This window comes from Chiloscyllium plagiosum, unplaced genomic scaffold (assembly GCF_037043375.1).
Source record: "Chiloscyllium plagiosum isolate Xiang-an unplaced genomic scaffold, Cpla_swu_hap1 HiC_scaffold_4, whole genome shotgun sequence".
Taxonomy (NCBI): Eukaryota; Metazoa; Chordata; class Chondrichthyes; order Orectolobiformes; family Hemiscylliidae; genus Chiloscyllium; species Chiloscyllium plagiosum.
Window position 1 is genome coordinate 76,078,435 of NW_028270142.1, and position 24,279 is coordinate 76,102,713.

At 44.3% G+C, this 24,279-nt stretch overlaps 1 protein-coding gene and 1 pseudogene across 2 annotated transcripts in view; both read right to left on the reverse strand.

The window, feature by feature from the left end:
* The window catches only part of xkr4 (XK related 4), a 506,923-nt gene that overhangs the window by 24,806 nt on the left and 457,838 nt on the right, over nucleotides 1-24,279 (reverse strand). The gene's annotated exons all lie outside the window — the stretch shown is intronic.
* On the reverse strand, nucleotides 883-1,646 carry LOC148150170 (uncharacterized; annotated as a pseudogene).

A 24,279-nucleotide genomic window follows, 5' to 3' on the forward strand; every position in this document is an offset into this window, starting at 1 on the left:
GGTTTGTGTGCTATTATGAGTCCTAGTGGTCGCAGTAGTCTGGCTGTCATTTCAGAAATGTTATTGATGTATGGTAACGTGGCTAGTCCTTTGGGTTGTGGTATGTCCTCATTCCCTTGTCTTTCCGTTAGGCATCTGTTGATGAAATTGGGGGGGGGGTTATCCGTTTTTGGTGAATACATTGTAGAGCTGTTCTTCTTCCTCTTTTTGCAGTTCTGGTGTGCTGCAGTGTGTTGTGGCTCTTTTGAACAGTGTCTTGATGCAACTTATTTTGCGTGTGTTGGGGTGGTTGCTTTCGTAGTTCAGGACTTGGTCTGTGTGTGTGGCTTTCCTGTATATCTTTGAGATGATTTCTCCGTTGGGTGTTCTCTGTACTGTCACGTCTAGGAATGGGATTTGGTTGTCCTTTTCTTCCTCTCTAGTGAATTTGATTCCTGTGAGTGTGGCGTTGATGATCCGGTGTCTGTTTTCTATTTGAGTTTTTAATGATTACAAAGGTGTCATCCACGTATTTGACCCAGAGATAAAATAAAACAATGAACTACGGCTACTGGAGATCTGAAAAAAAATAAAACCAGCAATTGTTGGAGAAAGCCAGCAGATGTACAGCATCTATGAGGTGAAAACAGTGAATTTGCGGTAAGACTGTTTGTTCTAATCTTTGCATTACAGCTTCTGCTATGAGTCCAGAGATGGGTGAGCCCATGGGTGTGCCGTTGATTTGGTTGTTGAATGTGAAGTGTGTTATGAGGCACAGGTCCAGTAGTTTGAGTATGCCGTCTTTGTTGTTAGGTTCCCCTTCTTGTTGTCTGTTCTGTATGTCCAGCAGGTTGGCTATTGTTTCTTTGGCTAGAGTTTTGTCAATAGAGGTGAACAGTGCCGTTACATCGAATGAAACCTAGTTTCTTCCTTGTCTATGTGTATATTTCTGTTGATGTCCAAGAATTCCTGTGTTGACTGATTAGAGTGTCTGGATCCGCTGATCAGGTGTTTCAGTTTCTGTTGTAGTTCTTTAGCCAGTTTGTGTGATGGTGTGATGGTAGCGATACGATGGGTCTGAGTGGAATGTCTGGTTTGTGCAATTTAGATAGTCCATAGAATCTGGGGGTAGTGTTGCTTTCAGGTTTCATTCTCTGTAGGTCAAACCTGGTTATCTGTCTGTTTTTTTGCAGGTTCCTCAGTGTGTTGTTTATCCTATTGGTGAGCTGTGGGGTGGGGTCAAACTCTCTCTTTTGGTAGGTGTTGGTATCTGCAAGTAGTTATTGTGCTTTCTGGATGTACTCTGCTTTGTCCAGGATGACCGTCATTCTGCCTTTGTCTGCTGGTAGTATGATTATGTTCTTACCATTTCTTAGTGTTTTTAGTGCTTCCCTGTCCTTGGTGTTGAGGTTGTGTGTTTGTCTTTTCCTTGTTATCAGGAGTACGATACTTTGTCTCACTGTTTGTTGTGTCTCTTCTGGCAGTCCATTGTTTCTGAGTGTCCATTCTAGTGCTGCTAGGAAGTCTGCTGTCTTGGCGTCCCTGTGGTTGTAGTTGAGTCTCTTGACCAGTATTGTTCCTTCCGTGTCTGTGACCTGTCTTTGGGAGAGGTTTCTAACCCAGGTATGTGTTGTGGTATCCTCTCCGTTGTGTGTTAGTTTGGCCATTTTTTCTTTTAGTGCCATTTTTTTGCGGTGTGTGGTCCTGTTCTGTCCTATGGTGACGGCCTGTTCTATACTCTGGGTCAGATATGTGGATGACACCATTGTAATCATTAAAAACACAGAAATAGAAAATACACACTGGATCATCAATGCCACACTCACTGGAATCAGATTCACTAGAGAGGAGGAAAAGGACAACCAACTCCCGTTCCTACACGTGATGGTACAGAGAACACTGAAAGGAGAATTCACCACAAAGGTATACAGGAAAGCCACACACATAGACCAAGTCCTGAACTACAAAAGCAACCACCCCAATACACAAAAGAGGTTGCATCAAGACACTGTTCAAAAGGGCCACAATACACTGCAGCACACCAGAACTGCTAAAAGAGGTGGAAGAACACCTCTACAATGTATTCGTCAAAAACGGATACACCCGCAATTTCATCAACAGATGCCTAACGGAAAGACAAGGGAATGAGGACATACCACAACCCAAAGGACTAGCCACGCTACCATACATCAATAACATTTCTGAAATGACAGCCAGACTACTACAACCACTAGGACCCATAATAGCACACAAACCAACAGCCACTCTCAGACAACAACTCACCAGGACAAAGGACCCGATACCCAGCATGAGCAAAATCAATATAGGGTACAAAATCCCATGCAAGGACTGCACAAAACACTACATAGGACAAACAGGAAGACAGCTACAGATCCATATCCATGAACACCAACTAGCCACGAAATGAGATGACCAGCTATCCTTAGTATCCACACACACAGATGACAAGCAACATGAGTTCGACTGGGACAAACTACTATTATAGGACAAGCCAAACAGAGAACAGCCAGGGAATTCCTAGAGGCATGGCACTCATCCACAGATTCTATCAACAAACACATCGACCTGGACCCAATATACCGGCCACGGCAGCGGACAGCTGGAACTGACACCTGGAAGCGGCAGAGACAAACCACTATGAATGCCGGAGGAAACAACACAGAAGGCTTCACAGGAGGCTCCCAAGCACTGAGGACGTCACCTAGACAGGGGACGAAACATCTGCAACACAAATTCCCAGCTCGGCGAATACAACCACAACATAGATTTCCCTCCCCACCCCTATCAGCATTCTGCAGAGACCATTCCCTCCACGATTCCCTTGTTAGATCCAATACCCTCACCAACCCACCCACCCCGGAACCTTTCCTTGCCGCCGCAAGAGGTATAACACTTGTGCCCACACTTGCCCCCTCACCTCCATCCAAGACACCAAAGGTTCCTTCACATCTGACAGAGATTTTCCTGAACATCCAAACACCTCATTTACTGTGTCCGTTGCTTTCAATGTGGTCTCCCCTACAATGGGAATACAGGATGCCAACTCACAGAACGTTTCAGGGAACATCTCTGTGACACACGCAACAAACAACCCTACCGCCATGTGGCCGACCACTTCAACTCCCCCTCACCTTTTTGTTACAGATTTTTGTTACAGATGGGTGTAAATCGCTCAGGTTGCCTTTTGAAGGGACCACTCTCGCATGATGAAGTCGGTGCTGCAGCCTGGGCAAGGATTTCAGAATATAGTGGGCCATTCCCTGGATGCACGGATATTTTGACTGTACACAAATGGCACTGAGAGGACTTTATCACAATGCTGTAGGGAAGCTGAATAATGTCCCACAGTGCTTCTGATCATTGTTCCCACTTCCTGGATGTGTGTACCCATCATCTTGGCAGCTGCCATGACTCCTATATGCTGGAGCACTCTCATGTACCTGATGTTTTTGAGACTCCAGGTGTCTAACAAGGCTGGTGACTAGTGGACAAGGGCTACCAACTGCACCCATGGTTTATGACACCATTGCACAATTCATGGTGTTGACTGCTTTTCCTGAACAGTTCTCAACTTTTAATAAAGGTTGGCATGGTCTTGGTTGTCTCATCTGTTCATCCTCGTTGAATGGAGATCCTTATGTGATCAATGATGGCCACTTTTTTTTCTTTTGTTCATGGGATGTGGGGTTCACAAGCTATGACAATCTTTATCACCCATCCTTAATTGGTGTTGAGAAGGTAGTGCCTTCTTGGACCACTTTAGTCTATAGAATATACATATGGGCCATTTACTGCCCAGCCTCAATTTTGAAGAAAGCAGCAGGATGTCATGGATAGGGTGGGAGTATGCTTGCTCAGGTTTTGGGCATGAGTGAAGCTGTGCCCCTCATTGGTTCCCTTTCTAAACCATGTATCTGCTGTCAAGAACTTCACCCTTGCCTATATAAACAGGAGTATTACCCATCTGCAGACTAACTGCAGTGATAGAATTACAAAAAAACTCAGAAAAATAAAATAAACAACAAATAGATGATACACAGAAAGGGAATCCAAGATGAACTGTAGAACCCTGGTAAGTACCAAAGATCGGTGGAAAATCGGTGTGCATGTACACCAGTCCTTTAAGATATCAGGACAAGTGGATAAAGTGGTTTGGAAGGCATACGGAATATTTGCCTTTATTAATCGAGATATAGAGTTTAGGAGCAGGGAGTTTATGCTGGAACTATATAAAATATTGGCTAGACCACAGCTAGTGTATTGTGTGCAGATCTGGAATCTACAATTTAGGATAGGTGTGATAATACCGGAGAGGGTGCAGAGGAGATTAACCAGGATGTAACCCGGGCTAAAGAGTTTCAGTTATGAAGAGAGATTGGACATGTTGGGGTTGTTTTCCTTCAAGCAGTAGAAATTGAGAAAGGGATACATTGAGGTATATAGGAGTGTTAATAGGTAAACAGGAAGAAACCTTTCCCCTTGATGGAGAGATCAATGACTAGGGGTAATTTATTTAAGGTAAGGGACAAAGGTTTAGATATGAAAGAAATCTTTTTCACCCAGGTGGAGGGAATCTGGAACTCACTGACTGTAAGGGTGACTGAGGCAAAAATCCTCATAACTTTTTAGAAATATTTAGATGTGCACTTGCAACACGAAGGCATGCAAGCCTATGGGCCAAGTGCTGGAATATGGGATTAAAATAGTTAGGTACTGGTTTTGACTGGCATGGACATGATAGGTTGAAGGGCCTTTCACAAAAGCCAAAACCAAAAATTGGAAAACAGCTTTTCTAAATGAAAGTCCTGACTGAAGTTTCAAGGTTACCAATTTAAATTCCATCCTAGAAACTTAGCAAATAGGTGCAGGTGGCCCTTTGAGCCTGCTCTGCCATTCATTCTAAATCATGGTTGATCATCCGAGTCTGTTCTGTTTATCCCTCATAACCTTTGATCCCTTTAGTCCCAAGTGAAATCATACAATGGTTTGGCATGAATTGCTTTCTCTAGTAATAAATGCCACAAGATCACATCTCTCTGGATGAAGACATTTCTCCTCATCTCAGTCCTGAATGGTGTGCCCTGCTTCCTTAGATATGACTTCGAGATTGAGGTTTAACCACTATAGGGAGCATCTTTTCTGCAACTACCTGTTAGAATTTTATAGCTTTCAATGAGATCCCCTCTCATTCTTTTGAACCGTAATGAAAATAATCCTATCCAATTCAACATTTATCATACGCTAGTCTGCCATTCCAGGAATAAGTCTGGCAAGCCTTTGATTAGATTAGATTAGATTAGATTACATTACAGTGTGGAAACAGGCCCTTCGGCCCAACGAGTCCACACCGACCCGCCGAAGCGAAACCCACCCAGACCCCAACATTCACCCCTTACCTAACACTATGGGCAATTTAGTATGGCCAATTCACCTGACCCTGCACTCCCTCTTTAGCAAGAACATATTTCCTCAGATAAGGCAGTCCAAAACTGCACCTAATACTCCAGGTTTGATCTCATCAAGGCCCTGTATAATTGCAGCTCTGTATTCTGTATCCCTGCTCCTGTATTCAAGTCCTCTTGCTATGAAGCCCAGCATACAATTTGCTTTCTTTACGACCTGCTGCATCTGCAATGCTTACCTCTAGTGACTAGGTCTCGTTGCACATTCTCTCAATTTATAGCCATTCTAATAATAATCTGCCTTTCCTGTTTCACTATCAAATTGGATGGACTTGCATTTATCCACATTAAACTGTGTTTACCAACTAGTTCATCATTTCTATTTCTGTTTGAAGATTACATTCCACAATTCAGTTTGCTTTACATTGAAATTTGAAAACAGGTCACCTTTCTATATGAGACAATGAAATAGAGGGATGTTACTTTGTCATGACTGAAACTCCAACTATATATAAATCTTCATCAGTTGCATTTTTGAGGGAAATTCCTGAAGTAAATAAAAGTGCATTCTTAGCAGTGATTGATTAAGATATTTAAAGGAAACATGAACTCTGGTGATGACAAGTATATTTTCTATGGTATTTGGGCTTACACTTAGATCTTTAACACTTTTTGAAGCAATTACTGTTTGTCTATTTTGTTGTTTTGTATCCTCATTTCTTTTTCCTAATCCTTAGCTGAGCCTTATTATTCAATGTACTTTTCTAATTTTTTCTCTCTATGATTGGAATCAACCCAGTCATGCGTTTTACAGCCTGTGCTTGCTGACCCATGAGCAATGTCATGAAAATTCATCCAAACAACCACTCCTTTCAAATGAAGCCAACTAAAACCTGTGATGCAAGAACTTTGATCACATTTCTAGGCTGTGTCCTCACACGCGGCATGACATCGAACAATTCTTCCGCCGCCTTCGCCTCCGTGCCTACTTCTTTAACCAAGACTCTCGCCCACCCTCTGACGACCCCTTCTCCCGCCTCCAACACACCCCATCCACCTGGACACCCCGTGCTGGCCTCCTACCTGCCCTCAACCTCTTCATAGCTAACTGCCGCCGCGATATTAACCGCCACCTGAACTCCCCCACCCCTCTCACCCACTCCAACCTCTCACCCTCGGAACGCGCAGCCCTCCACTCCCTCCGTTGCAACCCCAACCTCACTATCAAACCAGCAGACAAGGGAGGCGCGGTAGTAGTTTGGCGCACTGACCTCTACACTGCTGAGGCCAAACGCCAGCTCGCAGATACCTCCTCCTACTGCCCCCTTGACCATGACCCCACCCCCCCACCACCAAACCATCATCTCCCAGACCGTCCATAACCTCATCACCTCGGGGGATCTCCCATCCACCGCCTCCAACCTCATAGTCCCACAACCCCGCACTGCCCGCTTCTACCTCCTGCCCAAAATCCACAAACCTGACTCCCCGGCCGACCCATTGTCTCAGCCTGCTCCTGCCCCACCAAACTCATCTCCGCATACCTTGACACCATCCTGTCCCCCTTAGTCCAAGAACTCCCCACCTACGTTCGGGACACCACCCATGCCCTCCACCTGCTCCAGGATTTTCGCTTCCCCGGTCCCCAACGCCTTATTTTCACCATGGATATCCAGTCCCTGTACACCTCCATCCCCCATCACGAAGGACTCAAAGCCCTCCGCTTCTTTCTTTCCCGCCGTACCGACCAGTACCCTTCCACTGACACCATCCTTCGACTGACTGAACTGGTCCTCACCCTGAACAACTTCTCTTTCCAATCCTCCCACTTCCTCCAAACGAAAGGAGTAGCCATGGGCACCCGCATGGGCCCCAGCTATGCCTGCCTCTTCGTAGGATATGTGGAACAGTCCATCTTCTGCAACTACACTGGCCCCACCCCCCACCTTTTCCTCCGCTACATCGATGACTGTATCGGCGCCGCCTCGTGCTCCCACGAGGAGGTTGAACAGTTCATCCACTTCACCAACACCTTCCACCCTGACCTCAAATTCACCTGGACAGTCTCAGATTCCTCCCTCCCCTTCCTCGACCTTTCTATTTCTATCTCAGACGACCGAATCAACACGGACATCTACTACAAACCGACCGACTCCCACAGCTACCTGGACTACACCTCCGCCCATCCTGCCCCCTGTAAAAACGCCATCCCATTCTCCCAATTCCTTCGACTCCACCGCATCTGCTCCCAGGAGGACCAGTTCCAAAAATGTACAACCCAGATGGCCTCCTTCTTCAAGGACCGCAATTTCCCCCCCGACGTGGTCGACGATGCCCTCCACTGCATCTCTTCCACTTCCCGCTCCTCCACCCTTGAGTCCCGCCCCTCCAACCGCCACCAGGACAGAACCCCACTGGTCCTCACCTACCACCCCACCAATCTCCATGTACAGTGCATCATCCGCCGTCATTTCCGCCACCTCCAAACGGACCCCACCACCAAGGATATATTTCCCTCCCCTCCCCTATCAGCATTCCGTAAAGACCACTCCCTCCGTGACTCCCTCGTCAGATCCACACCCTCCACCAACCCAACCTCCACTCCCGGCACCTTCCCCTGCAACCACGGGAGGTGCAAGACTTGCGCCCACACATCCCCCCTCACCTCCCTCCAAGGCCCCAAAGGAAACTTCCATATCCACCACAGATTCACCTGCACCTCCACACACATCATCTATTGCATCCTCTGCACCCGATGTGGCCTTCTCTATATTGGGGAGACAGGCTGGCTACTTGCGGAGCGTTTCAGAGAACACCTCTGGGACACCCAGACCAACCAACCCAACCACCCTGTGGCTCAACATTTCAACTTCCCCTCCCACTCCACCAAGGATATGCAGGTCTTTGGACTCCTCCATCGCCAGACCACAACAAAACGACGGTTGGAGGAAGAGCGCCTCATCTTCTGCCTAGGAATCCTCCAACCACAAGGGATGAACTCGGATTTCACCAGTTTCCTCATTTCCCCTCCCCCCACCTTGTCTCAGTCAAATCCATCGAATTCAGCACCGCCTTCCTAACCTGCAATCTTCTTCCTGACCTCTCCGCCCCCACCCCAGTCTGACCTATCACCCTCACCTTGACCTCTTTCCACCTATCACATTTCCGACGCCCCTCCCCCAAGTCCCTCCTCCCTACCTTTTATCTTAGCCTGCTGGACAAACTTTCCTCATTCCTGAAGAAGGGCTTATGCCCGAAACGTCGATTCTCCTGTTCCCTGGATGCTGCCTGACCTGCTGCGCTTTTCCAGCAACATATTTTCAGTCCTGTGCAAATATGTCCTGTTCTTTCAAGTATACAACCCTAAAACCTAAACATATCTAAAATACAAGTCTGACAAAATACAAATTATCATAATTTGCCAATAGTCAATTCACATGAAGCATAAGAACAGACAACTTAGTTTTGAAATTCTTGCTATGCCTGGGACAAAATGAAATTCATATTGTAAATTTCAAATATTAGTAGATTGGTGTAGATAAACATCATGCCTCACAATACCTTGGAACAGTATTTTTGGCAAACATCCTAAATGACTGGGAACACGAATCAGCAACTTGCTTACATCTCTCCCAAATTTTATTTCCATGACTTCAATGAAAGTAAAGATTTGAAAAATTGAGAAATGGGCTGCCAATTTGCTATCACCCATTTTATTTAGCATGTCAAGTCACAACCTCTTGGTGTATAGTAAAGTGGTTACCAAATCAAACAAAATAAACATTGATACATATCAAACAGTATAATAAATTTTCTTTACCTCTTCAACATGCTATCCATTCACTTCTGAAATTTACTAATGGAGCACTCATTCGTAAGCATACCAGCTTCTTCGAACAGATTAGATTCCTTACAGGCTGGAAACATGCCATTTGGCCCCACAAGTCCACACAAAATCTCCAAAGAGTAACCCACCCAGAACCATTTCCCTCTGACTAATGTGCCTAACACTATGGGGAATTTAGGATGTCCAAGTCATCTAACCTGCACATCTTTGGACTGTGGGAGGAAACCGGAGCACCTGGAGAAAACCCATGCAGACCCGGGGAGAATGTGCAAACTCCACACAGACAATCACTCAAAGCTGGGATCAAACTCAGTTTCGAGCCACTGTGCCACCTAGCCTATAGCATGGCTAGGAATCCCATATGTTCATCTTTACCCAGGATCTGTGAAATTCTTTCTTAGCTGTACTATGCCTGCACTGTATATTAATACATGAATAGTTGAGAATTATTTCTATGTTTCAAAATTAAACTAGCAGAATGCAATCTGCTGTAAACATACAGCTAGCAACCAAAAATCACATGATTTAAAATTCTACTATATTTTGTTATTTATTTGGATTAATAGTTAAGGAGAGATCTAAAGGTGCAATGCAAAACATTATTTAGTAACGGTTGAAATTACAGTAATTAGCATATGTAGGTTTTAAGTCAAATCAAGAGGGCAGTTTTGGCACAAATTTTTTAGCTCATTTTGCTGTCAGTAATTTCATTTTTTTTTTGTTGGATCCCAATGATATTTGGCATTGTGGTCACTGATTTGACTTGACATTTGTTGCTAATAAACATCATGATAATTTCCAGTAGCAAGAAAAAAAGAGACAATATTTTTAAAAAATTGTAGGGCTATTTGTATGAACATTTTATATCTTATGTAACTCAATTAGATTATAATAGCATAATTCTCTTCCAGTTATATATTGTTTGAAGAGATGGGAAGGTGGTCTGTAAATATTTGTTAGTGCTGTTTTATGACAACAACTCTGGAAATTTATTAAATTTTCTCATAATTCTTTTTGTCTGGGCTAAAAGTATGGAAGAATACATTGTTAACATGACAGTTTCAGTAAAATTTAAAATGGCAGAAGATCAGCAAGCTTTTAAGGCCATGGGCAAGTAGCATAATTAAAGTTATACTACTGTTGATGTAGTAGACAGAGTGGACAGTTATGAGATATTTAAAATCAGAATCAGGAGCCAGTCACTGAAATAGAGAGCTTTTATTCAAATATAATAGCACTGAACAAGTGGAAGAATATTTGGTAGGAATCTATAAGTTAAAACAATAGAGTTTTAGGATGATTATAGCATGGAATGATGCCCTTCAATCTGTCATGTCCCTCAAAAGGAGCAAGCTACTTCATGAACTCACTCCCCTGCCTTCTCCCAGTAGCTCCGCATTTTTTCCCTTTTCCAGTAAATGATCCAATTCCCATTGGAATGCTTCAGTTGACCCTTTCTTCACCACACTCTCAGTCAAAGAAATCTGAAAGCACATCAGTTTGTGAATAGCAGTGGAAGTGATGATTTTTGCAAGATATCATATTATTGTTTGGCATGAGAGATGTAGTTTTCTGTGTATGCATTTTTAATTTGGTTGCATTGTATGGTAATCACCCATCATAGCTGACATTTATGTAGAATATTATTTTAGAATGTAGAAGTAATTCTTAGATGCTTTATAGCTCACATGCTGAGGGGATCAATGCCATTTATGTGTGAATAGAATGATTTATATGGTGCCTTTCACAAGCAACAATATATCCCCTGGATTATTTGATCAAATGATTTCATGACAAAAACAAATAAAAATGGAGGAAAATTTGTTGTACACGTGATTATTTCCCGATATAATAAAAGTTCTGAAAGAAATTGCTTTACATATAGAAACTAAGGCTGTGGTTTATATATACACAATATGAGTGTACTGAATTCTTTTATGACTTCAGTATACCTTAAACAGTCCAACCAATCAAACAAAGCCATGCCTCCTTTTGGGTGGTTTCTCTCCCTCTACTGCTTTGATTTTATGATGTTAAGATCAAAACTATAATAAAAACTTACCACTGAAAATGTATTTACATTTTTTTCAACAAAATTTGGAATGGCCACAGTTCTAAAGAGAAAGGACTATTTGAGCAATTTGGAACTGAAAACTTGTGACATCTGCATTGAACATGATTTGCTCATTGGCACTGAGTGGTAAACAGGTATCCCTAAAGACATGCTGTTCGGACAAAGTCACATTTCAGAAGACAAATCTAACTTCTGAAGGAGATGGACTTGAAACTTGCAGTGCACCAGGTTGGCCACTATATCATTAATGGTGAAGTAGAATTATAAATACCAGTATGTGAGTGGCTGAGTGGCCAAGGGTGCAGCTGGCATATGTGAGCCATTGAGTCACTGGATATATTAAAATCCTCAGTAGGAATCATCGGGATGGTACAATAGCAAGTCCTTAATTCTTCAATCCATCCATTGTTTCATTCAAGTCAGGGCCATGCCAAGATGTAGACAGCTGGAAAAACTGGAAAATAGCCTCCCTCTCAGAGGATAAAGAGAAATCAGGCAGGCAGTGTAGGGATCCCCTGTGGGGAGAGGAAAGAGGAGCAGAGCATTTGTCATCGAGGACTGCATAGTTGGGGGACAGATAGGAGGCTCTGTGGGAACGAGACAGACTCATGGTTGGTGTGTTGCCTCCCAGGTGCCAGGGTCCACAATGTCTCTGATTGGGTTTTTGGGATCCATCAGGGGGAGGGGGAGCAACCCCAAGTCGTTGTCCACACAGGCATCAATGACATAGGTAGGGAAAGGGATGGGGATTTAAGGCAGCAATTCAGGGAGCTATGGTGGACGTTTAGAGCTAGAATAAACTGAGTTGTTATCTCTGCTTTTTTGCCCATGCCATGTGCTAGTAAGGCGAGGAAAAGGGAGAGAGAGGAGTTGACACGTGGCTACAGGCATCTTGCAGGAGGGAGGGATTTGGATTCCTGGATAATTGGGGCTCTTTATGGGGTAGGTGAGACCTTGACAAACAGGATGGTCTTCACCTGAACCAGAGGGATACCAATATCCATGGAGGTAAATTTACTAATGCTCTTCGGGGTGGTTTAAACTAATTCAGCAAGGGGGTGCAAACCTAAATTGTAGTTCCAGTGTCCAGGAGGTTGAGAGTAGTGAGGTAAGAAATAAGGTTTCAAGGTCGCAAGAGAGCACCAGCAAGCAAGATGTTGGTTTGAAGTGTGTCTACTTCAACAGCAGGAGCATCTGGAATAAGGTGGGTGAACTTGCAGTATGGGTTGATACCTGAGATTTCGATATTGTGGCCTTTTCGGAGACATGGATAGAGCAGGGACAGGAATGGCTGTTGCAGGGTCCGGGATTTAGATGTTCCAGTAAGAACAAAGAAGATGGTAAAAGACGGGGAGGTGTGGTATTGTTAGTCAAGGACAGTATTACAGTGACAGAAAGGACATTTGAGGACTCGTCTACTGAGGTAGTATGGGCTGAGGTTAGAAACAAGAAAGGAGAGTTTACCTTGTTGGGAGTTTTCTAACGGCCTCCAAATAGTTCCAGAGATGTAGAGGAAAGGATAGCAAAGATGACTCTCAATAGGAATGAGAGTGACAGGGTAGTTGTTAAGCGAGACTTTAACTTTCCAAATATTGACTGGGAATACTATAGTTTGAGTACTTTAGTTGGGTCAGTTCTTGTCCAGTGTGTGCAGGAAGGTTTCCTGACACAGTATGTAGACAGGCCAACAAGCGGCAAGGTCACATTGGATTTGGTACTGGGTAATGAATCTGGCCAGGTGTTAGATTTGAAGGTAGGTGAGAACTTAGGTGATAGTGATCATAATTCAGTTATGTTTACTTTAAAAATGGAAAGAGATAGTTGTATACCGCAGGGCAAGAGTTGTAGCTGAGGGAAATGCAATTATAATGCAAATAGGCAAGATTTAGGATACATAGGGTGGGGAAGGAAACATTTGAAATGTGGAGTTTATTCAAGGAACAGCTACTGCGTGTCCTTGATAAGTATGTACCTGTCAGGCAGGGAGGAAGTGGTCAAACAAGGAAGTCATGGTTTACTAAAGAAGTCGAAGCTTTTGTCAAGAGGAAAAAGAAGACTTATGTTAGGATGAGATGTGAAGGCTCAGTTAGGGCATTTGAGAGTTGCAAGTTAGCCAGGAAAGACCAAAAGAGGGAGCTAAGATGAACCAGGATGGGACATGAGAAGTCATTGACAGATAGGTTCAAGGAAAACCCTAAGGATTTGTACAGGCATGTCAGGAAGAAAAGAATGATTAGAGTAAGAATAGGGCTAATCAAGGACAGTAGTGGGAGATTGTGCATGGAGTCAGAGGAGATGGGGAATCGCTAAATGAATATTTTTCGTCAGTATTCACACTGGAAAAAAGATTATGTTGTCAAGGAGAATACTGAGATACAGGCTACTAGAATAGATGGAATTGAGGTGCACAAGGAAGAGGTGTTAGCAATTCTGGGAACTGTAAAAATAGGTAAGTCCCTTGGCTGGATGGGATTTACCCTAAGATTCTCTGGGAAGCCAGGGAGGAGATTGCAGGACCTTTGGCTTCGATCTTTATGTCATCATTGTCTACAGGAATGGTGCCAGAAGACTGGAGGATAGCAATGTTGTTCTCTTGTTCAAGAAGGGGAGTTGAGACAACCCTGGTAATTATAGATCAGTTGTGGGTAAAATTTTGGAAAAGGTTATAAGAGATAGGATTTATCATAATTGAGAAATGAATAAGGTTATTAGGAATAGTCAACACACTTTTGTGAAGAGTAGTTCATGCTTCACAAACCTTATTGAGTTCTTTGAGAAAGTGACCAAACAAGTGGATAAGAGTAAAGCAGTTGATGTGGTGCATATGGATTTCAGTAGCGTGTTTGATAAGGTTCCCCATGGTAGTCTATTGCACAAAATACGGAGGCATGGGATTGAGGGTGGTTTAGCCATTTGGATCAGAAATTGGCTAGCTGAAAGAAGACAGAGGGTGGTGGTTGATGGGAAATGTTCATCCTGGAGTTCAGTTACTAGTGGTGTACCTCAAGGGTCTGTTTTGGGGCTCCTGCTATTTGTCATTTTTATAAATGACCTGGATGAGAGTGTAGAAGAATGGGTTAGTAAATTTGCAGATGGCACTGAGGTCAGTGGAGTTGTGGATCATGCCAAAGGATGTCGTAGGTTACAGAGGGACATAGATAAGCTGCAGAGCTGGGCCAAGAGGTGGCAAATGGAGTTTAATGTAGTAAAAGGTGAGGTGATTCACTTTGGAAGGAGCAACAGGAATAAAGAGTATTGGGCTAATGGTAAGAATTTTGGTAGTGTAGATGAACAGAGTGATCTCGGTGTCCATGTACATAGATCCCTGAAAGTTGCCATAGTGTTGTTAAGAACGTATATGGGATAGAACATAGAACATAGAACATAGAAGAATACAGCGCAGTACAGGCCCTTGGGCCCTCGATGTTGCGCCGATCCAAGCCCACCTAAACTACACTAACCCACTATCCTCCATATACCTATCCAATGCCCTCTTAAATGCCCATAAAGAGGGAGAGTCCACCACTGTTACTGGCAGGGCATTCCATGAACTAACGACTCGCTGAGTGAAGAACCTACCCCTAACATCAGTCCTATATCTACCCCCCCTTAATTTAAAGCTATGCCCCCTTGTAATACCCGACTCAATACGCGGGAAAAGGTTCATACTGTCGACCCTATCTAACCCCCTAATCATCTTGTACACCTCAATCAAGTCACCCCTAAACCTTCTTTTCTCTAGTGAAAACAGCCCCAAGTGCCTCAGTCTTTCCTCATACGATTTTCCTTCCATACCAGGCAACATCCTGGTAAACCTCCTCTGCACCCGTTCCAATGCCTCCACATCCTTCCTATAGTATGGCGACCAAAACTGCACACAATATTCCAGATGCGGCCGTACCAGAGTCTTATACAACTGCATCATGACCTCAGGACTCCGGAACTCAATTCCTCTACCAATAAAAGCCAGTACGCCATATGCCTTCCTCACCGCACTATTTACCTGGGTGGCAACTTTCAGAGATCTGTGTACATGGACACCAAGATCCCTCTGCTCATCCACACTACCAAGTATCCGACCATTAGCCCAGTACCCCATCTTTTTGTTATTCTTCCCAAAGTGAATCACCTCGCACTTAGCTACATTGAATTCCATCTGCCACCTTTCTGCCCAGCTCTGCAGCTTCTCTATATCCTGCTGTAACCTGCTACATCCTTCCTCACTGTCAACAACTCCTCCGACTTTCGTATCATGTTAGCTTTTATTGGTAGAGGGATTGAGTTTCAGAACCATGAGATCATGCTGCAGCTGGACAAAACTCTGGTGCGGCCACACTTAAAGTATTGCATATAGTTCATGTCACCGCATTATAGGAAGGATGTGGAAGATTTGGAAAAGGTTCAGAGGAGATTTACTAGGATGCTGCCTGGTATAGAGGGAAGGTCTTACAAGGAATGAGGCTGTTTTCATTGGAGAAAAGATGATTGAGAGGTGTCTTAATTGAAACATATAAGATAATCAGAGGGTTAAGATAGGGTGGACAGTGAGAGCCTTTTTCCTAGGATGGCAATGGCTAGCATAAGGGAAAATTGTTTTAATTTGAGGGGTGATAGATACAGGACAGATGTCAGAGGTAGTTTCTTTATTCCGAGAGTAGTAGGGGTGAGGAACGTCCTGCCTGCAACAGTAGTAAACTCACCAACTTTAAGGGCATTTAAATGGTCATTGGATAGTTATATGGATAAAAATGGAATAGTGTAGGTTAGATGTGCTTCAGATTGGTTTCACAGGTTGGTGCATCATCAAGAGCCGAAAGACCTGTACTGTGCTGTAATGTTCTATGTTCTATGTGGACTGCACTTCATCAGCAGAGTTAAGAATGGAGCACATAACTAAGCATATCACAGAACTGCGTGAGTAGCCAAGGGAGGCTGAGGTAACTAATGCCATTGAAAATCAGAAGACTATGGAAGGTCAGGGCCATGCTGAGCCCCAGGTTGATGACATGTCTCACTTGACAGTAAGTTAACTGCTGCAGATGGAGAGCTCATATCTGGCTTACCCTTCAGGGACTATGCGTACCATTCTCATTCCATCCAAAAACAAAGAACAAAGAAAATTACAGCACTGGGACAGGCCCTTCAGTCCTCCAAGCCTGCGCTGATTCTAATCCTCTATCTAAACCTGTTGCCTATTTTTTAGGGATCTGTATCCATCTGCCCTGCCCATTCATATATCTGTCTAGATACATCTTAAATAACACTATCGTGCCTGCCTCTATCACCTCCGCTGGCAAAGCATACCAGCCACCTGCTGCTTAAAGAACTTTCCACATATATCTCCCTTAAATGTTTCCTCTCTCACCTTGAAATTGTGACCCCTAGTAACTGAGACCCTAGTCTGGGGAAAAAGCTTCTTGCTATCCACCCTGTCTATACCTCCCATGTTTTTGTAGACTTCAATAAGGTTCCCCCCCTCAACCTCCATCTTTCTCATGAAAATAATCCTAATCTACTCAACCTTTTGTCATAGCTAGCACCCTTCCTTTGAGAAACATCCTGGTGAACCTCTTCCACACCATCTCCAAAGCATCCACATCCTTTTGGTAATGTGGTGACTAGAAGTGTATGCTGTATGCCAAATGTGGTTGAACCAAAGTCCCTTACAACTGTAATATGACTTGCCAAGTCTTGTACTCAATAAAGGAAAGCATGCTGCATGCCTTCTTGACCACTCTATCGACCTGTGTTGCCATCTTTAGGGTACAATAGATCTGAACACCCAAATCTCTCTCTGTTTATCAGTTCTCCTCAGGGCTTTTCATGTACCATATAGTTTGTGCTTGAATTGGATCTTCCAAATGTTCCAAACCTCACATTTGACTGGATTGAATTCCATCTGCCAATTCCTTGCCCAACTCTTAATCCTTCTATATTATGCTCTCTGACAGTTCCCTTCACTGTCTGCTACTCCACCAATCTTATTGGCATCTGCAAACTTGGTAGTCAGACCACCCATACCTTCCTCCAGATCATTTATGTATATCACAAACAACAGTGGTCTGAACATGGATCCCTATGGTCACAGTTCTCCATTTTGAGACTCTCTGTCTCTTGCTGCCCAGCCAGAGTACATCCTGGGGTCCAGGCGACTTCACTTTCTCCATCAGCCGACCATGGGGTACCCTATCAAATGCCTTACTAATGTCCATGTAAATGATGTCTACAGCCCTACCCTCATCAATCAACTTTGTCACTTGCTCAGAAAATTCTATCTGAGAAAATGTAAGACATGACTTTCCCTGCACAAAACCGTGTTGCCATATTGATTGAATGTGGCATTCTCATTCTCCCGACACTGAAAGTTTGGCAATTGAAATGGAGATTGAGATCCAACAGCCCTCAACATCAGTGGATGTTGGAGATGTATGCTTTCCTACATACCACTGCCTTGTCCATGGAAGGATTCCCATTGGCAGGGCTGAAAACGTGTTGCTGGAAAAGCGCAGCAGGTCAGGCAGCATCCAAGGAACAGGAGAATTGACGTTTCGGGCATAAGCCCTTCTTCAGGAATGAGGAAAGTGTGTCCAGCAGGCTAAGATTTTTGCATTTTTGCATTTTTCAAGCATTTTTCTTATTTCATTGCAAAGGAAGAACAAAGAAGAGTACACCATAGGAACACATACTTTGATCCACTATCATCCACACATGATAGCTTTTGAAACTAAAAATTTTTTGACTCCAAGTGGTCCATATCCTTCTATTCCCTGCCTATTCATAAATCTGTCAAAATGCCTCTTAGACATTGCAATTGTATCTGCCTCTAATAACTCCTGACAGCGCATTCCAGGTGCTTGCCACCCTCTGTATAAAAAGCCTGCCTCTCACATCATCTTTACCTTACCCACTTTTACTTATTTTCCCGAGTAATTGAGGTTTCTACCCTGGGGAAAATACTCTAACAATCTATTCTATCCATGCCTCTCATAATTTTGTAAACTTCTATCAGGTTGCCCCGCATTATTTGACGTTCAAGTGAAAACAAACCAAGTTTGTCCAAACTCTTGTCAGGAATCTCCCATCCACAGCCTTGTACCTCATAGTTCTGCAACTGCGCACTGCCCAGTTCTACCTCTTCCCCAAAATGCACAAACCTGACTGCCCAGTCTACTATTGTCTCCACCTGTTCCTGCCCCACCAAATGTATCTCCTCATATCTCAACACCATGCTGTCACCCTTAGTCTAGGAACTCCCCAAATGTATTTGGGACACCACAAACGCCCTCCACCTCCTCCATGATTTTTGTTTCCCTGGCTCCCAACACCTCATCTTCATCATGGACATCCAGTCCCTATACATATCCATTCACCATGGCAAAGGCCTCCAAGGTCTCCATTTCTTCCTCTCGCACCAACCCAACCAGAACCACTCTACCGACACACCAATTCAATTGGCGGAACTGGTCCTTACCCTCAAAAAATTCTCCTTCGAATCCTCCTACTTCCTTCAGACCAAAGAGGTAGCCATGGCACCCACATGGGCCCCAGCTATGCCTGCCTCTTCATAGGATACATGGAACAGTCCATCTTCTGCAGTTACACTGGCACCATCCCCACCACTTCCTCTGCTACATTCATGACTGTATCAGTGCCACCTCGTGCTCCCACGAGGAGGTTAAACAGTTCATCAACTTCACTAACACCTTCGACCATGACCTGAAGTTCACTGGACCATCCGGTACCCCTTCCTGGACCTCTCCGTCTCCATCTCTGGTGACAGCCTCAACACTGACATCCATTTAAAACCCACCACCTCCCACAGCTACCTGGACTACACCTCCTCCCACACCCGCTCCTGTAAAAACACGATACCTTACCCCTAACTCCTCTGCCTCTGCTGTATCTACACCCAGAAAGAGCAATTCCACTCCAGGATATCCCAGATGGCCTCCTATTTCAATGACCACAATTTCCCCTCCCACATGGTGAATAATGCCCTCCGGGGCATCTCCTCACACCTGTGCCCTTGAAAGCCACCCCTCCAACAGCAACAAGGATCAAACCCACCTGGTCCTCACCTTCCACCCCACCAATCTCCAGACACAGCATATTATCCTCTGTCATTTCCACCACCTACAATCAGACCCCATCACCAGAGACATATTTCCCTCCCCACCCCTATCTGCATTCACTCTGTTATTCTCTTCTTAGGACCACGCTCCCCCCTCGCCCCACCAACCCACCCTCCACACCTAGCAACCTTCCCTTGCCACTGCAAGAGGTATAAAACGTGCATCCACACCATCCCCCAACCTCCATCCAAGGCCCCAAAGGACCTTTCACATCTGGCAGAGATTTTCCTGCATGTATACCCACCTCACCTGATTAGATTAGATTACCTACAGTGTGGAAACAGACCCTTCGGCTCAACAAGTCCACACCGACCCTCTGAAGAATAACCCACCCAGACCCAGTTCCCTCTGACTAATGCACCTAACACTACGGGCAATTTAGCATGGCCAACTCAGCTGACCTGCACATCTTTGGACTGTGGGAGGAAACCGGAGCAGCTGGAGGAAACCCACGCAGACACGGGGAGAACGTGCAAACTCCACACAGACAGTTTCCTGAGACTGGAATCGAACCTGGGACCCTGGTGCTGTGAGGCAGCAGTGCCAACCACTGAGCCACCATGCCGCCCCGCTACTGTGTCCATTGCTCTTGATGTAGTCTCCTCTACATTGGGGAGACAAAACACCAACTCGTAGGGCTTTTCAGGGAACATCTCTGAGGCACTTGCGCCAAAAAACACTACTACCTGTGGCCGACTATTTCAACTCCTCCTCCCACTCCACCAAGGACATACAATTCTGGGCCTCTGCCACCTGACGACTGGGGAAGAATGTCTCATCTTCCATCTTGGGATCTTTTAACCACATGGCATCAACATTGACTTCACTAGTTTCCAAATCTCCCCTCCCCCCACCTCATTCCAGATCCAACCCTCGAACTCGACACCGCCCTCTTTACCTGTCCTATCTGTCCATCTTTCTTTCCATCTATCCGCTCCATCCTCCTTACCAACCTATCACAATCACGCCCCACCTGCATTTACCTATTGTCTTCCCATCTACCTTCGTTGAGCCCCACCCCACCCTCCTTTTTATCCCTCAGCCTTCTTCCTCTCCACATTCCTGATGAAAGGCTAATGCCTGAAATGTCGACCCTCTTATTCCTTGGATGCTGCCTAACCTGCTGTGCTTTTCCACCACCACACTTTTTGACTGTGACTCTCCAGCATCCGCAGTTCCCACTTTTTCCCAATCTCTCCTTATAGCTACTATCCTCCAAACCAGGCAACATCCTGGTAACCCATTTCTGTACCCTCTCCAAAGCCTTCATATTGTTCAGGGGGTAATGTGGCAATCAGAACTGTAAACAATATTTTAAATGTGGCCTAACTAAAGTTCTATGCAGCTGCAATATTGTTTGATGATTTTTACACTCTATACCCTGACCGATGAAGGCAAGCATGTCATATATCTTCTTGACCACTTTGTTCACTGGTGTTCTCACCTACAGGGAAATGTGGACCTGTATGCCCGGATACTTCTGTGTGTTGAATTTACTAAATTATCTGATGTTTATTGTATACTTCCCTTCTGCATTAGATCTCTCAAAATATATCACCTTGCATTTGTCTGAATTAAACTCCACCTGCCATGTCTCTGCCCATATCACCAACCTATTTATATTCTGCAGTATCCTCTGAAAATCCTCCCTCCAATCCACACCTCCCCCTTCTGGCTGTGTTTGGTCTGCTCGTCGTGGTTTGTTCTTGAGGAATCTGCGCACTGTATTATTTGAGTATTCTGGATGCATTCCTATATGTCACAGTCGAAAGAAAGGACAACGGAGAACTACAAACCTGCGTATACAGAAAACCGACAAACACTGACCAAATACTTAACTACACCAGCAACCATCCCAACACACACAAAAGAAGCTGTATCAGAACACTATTCCAATGAGCCACCACACACTGCAGCACAGACAAACTTCAGAAAACAGAGAACCACCTATACAACGTATTCAAGAAGAATGTATACTCAAATAATATGGTGCGCAGATTCCTCAAGAACAAACCACGATGAGCAGACCAAACACAGCCAGAAACCCTAACCACCTTACCATACATCAAAGAAGTTTCAGAAATGACAGCCAGACTACTAAGACCCCTCGGAATCCTAGTAGCACACAAACCCACCAACATGCTCAAACAAAAACTAGCAAACTTAAAAGACCCAGTACAACCCATGGACAAAACCAATGTCATCTACAAAGTTCCATGCAAGGACTGCCACAAACACTACGTAGGACAAACAGGAAGAAAGTTAGCCACCAGGATACACGAACACCAGCTAGCCACAAAAAGACATGACCCTCTCTCCCTCGTAGCCCTACACATGGATGAAATAAAACGCCATTTCGATTGGGACAACACATCTATCCTGGGACAGGCTAAGCAAAGACGTGCCAGAGAATTCCTAGAGGCCTGGCACTCCAACCACAACGCCATAAACAAACGCATAGATCTAGATGCCATCTATCAACCTCTCAGAAAACGAACAGGAAATGACATCATCACAAACCCCAGGAACCCCATCCAGGAGAAAGATATAAATAGAAAGCAGGAGACAACAGCTTAGCTTCACTTGGAGGTCACCACTGATGATGTTAGCTATCCAGGTAATGAAACATCTGGATATCAAACCTACAGCTCAGTGAGCAAACCTACACCCTAAATGGTCCCAGCACTGATTCCTTTCGAACACCACTGGTCATAGATCTCCAGTCTGAAAAATACCTTTCCACCGCAACTCTCTGTCTTCTAATGATGAAGCTAGTTCTGCATCCATCAGCCTGCTATGAGGGACCTTGTCAAAGGTTGTGTTAATGTGCATATGGACAATTTCTACTGCCCTAACCTCATCAATCATTTTTGTCACTTCTTCAAAACCTCAATCAAGTTTGTGAGACAGAACCTTCCCATACCTAGTTTGCTGTCTATTGCTAATAAGTGTGGGGGGGTATAATAGTTTTGGCAAGAGACACGTCCTCTGTATGTTCACCGTTAAACTCTCTCAGAGTCCGCTTGTCCTAATTTTCAATGCAACAAAAAAACAATGGGACTGCATGAACTAATGTAAGCAGCACGTGATAGTTGGATATGTTTTCTGTCATTGAGAATTATATAGAAATGTGTCCAGGATTCATCCTATCTGCTGAAAAGGAGGTCTAGGCTGTTTTCAAGAGTGGAATTAATGCCATTTCTAAAATTCATTCATGAGATGAGGGCATTACTGGCTAAGCCAACATTTGTTACGTTTTCTTAAGTGAAGAGTCAACCCCATGGCTGTGGCTCTGGACTCACATGTAGGCCAGACCAGGTAAGGATGGCAGTTTTCTTCCCTAAAGGATAGTAGTAAACCAGATGGGTTTTGTTCGACAATCAACAATGATTATTATTAGACTCTTAGTTCCAGATCTTTATGGAATTCAAATTCCATTATCTACCCTGGCAGGATTCAAACCAGGGTCCTCAGAATATTTCCTGGGTCTCTGGATTAAGAGTCCAGTGACAGTATCACTGTGCTATTGCTTCCCGAATTATAGTGCTTTGTCAAATGAGACTCATGAAACACGATCTGTGGCTTGCAATGACTTTCCTCACAAGATCTTTTTCTTCACCTCATTAATTATGCAATTGGACACTTTGGTGCCCTTCTCATGTAATCGTGTGGCAGGAGATTCAGAAGTGGTCACTACTACCAATACTGTTTGTACTGTTGGCACCATATTTACAGTCCAACTGCACACCAGTTCTGATGCTATAAGCCAGGAACTTACACTGTTGTGCTCAAACATTATCTCCACCAGCTCAGAGACCTATATTGGTTCTCTCTCAGGCACACATTTGGCTGGGCACATCACTAGCACATCTCCTCAACTGGTTTAGGAAGACATTCTCAACCATGCTGGCAGTCAGACGATTGCAGAGACCCGGCACCTGCTTGGTGTCAGGCAGAGGGCAACCACATGGTCTTAATCATGAATGATTTTGTTGAAATGCACAAATAGGTGCAGGAGCAGCAGACAGGTTTGAAGGCTAAAGGAGCCCACCAACATTTTCAGGATGACTTTGGTCTACATGTGGCTCTCTATAAAAATGCACTGCATTACTCTAATCATAGGTGTTCAGTTTCAATGTCAGGGTGAGAGGTGTATGAGGGACCTTGATCTCACAGCAGATGCCCCTTCCAGGAGGAGGTACCACACACAAGAACCACAGATGATTCTTCTCAGTGCACTGCAGAGGTTCCCTACCACCTGCTACTGCCTGATTGCAATTACTGCAGAGATCTAGCTGAGAAGGGTGAGTCTGCATCTGGACAGGAAACTCTGAATCAGTCTAGGCCCTGTAGGCCAAAATATCTCTGGGTTGACTTCCCAAGTTTCCAGGTTTACAGGGTCAAAAATAGAACAGTCTCCCTCCACTCCAGTTGCTGCAGTTGGGACTGCATTTAGATTTAGTGAGAGGAAAAAGTAGGCAAAAACATTAGGGGGTGTCACAAGTGATGCATAATTGAAAATAACATCGTACTTTTATAAGTGTACCTCCACTTCCAGGCTTAAGCTGTTTACTCTCGTATCTTTTTCACTGCCAGACCTATTGAGTTCCACCTTTGTCAGAGATGAACAGCCTCTTTAGACAGCCTAAAGATGAGAAAATGCTGTATTCGCCAAGCATTGCTCATCTTTCACAAGCAACATCTTCTTGATTGTAGATAGCATCAGAAATCATGAATCCTAGAACCATGATATTTAGGATATCAGCTAAGGCATTGTACATCAATATGGGCAACACTGAGGCTACATATAATGTGCAAGCAATG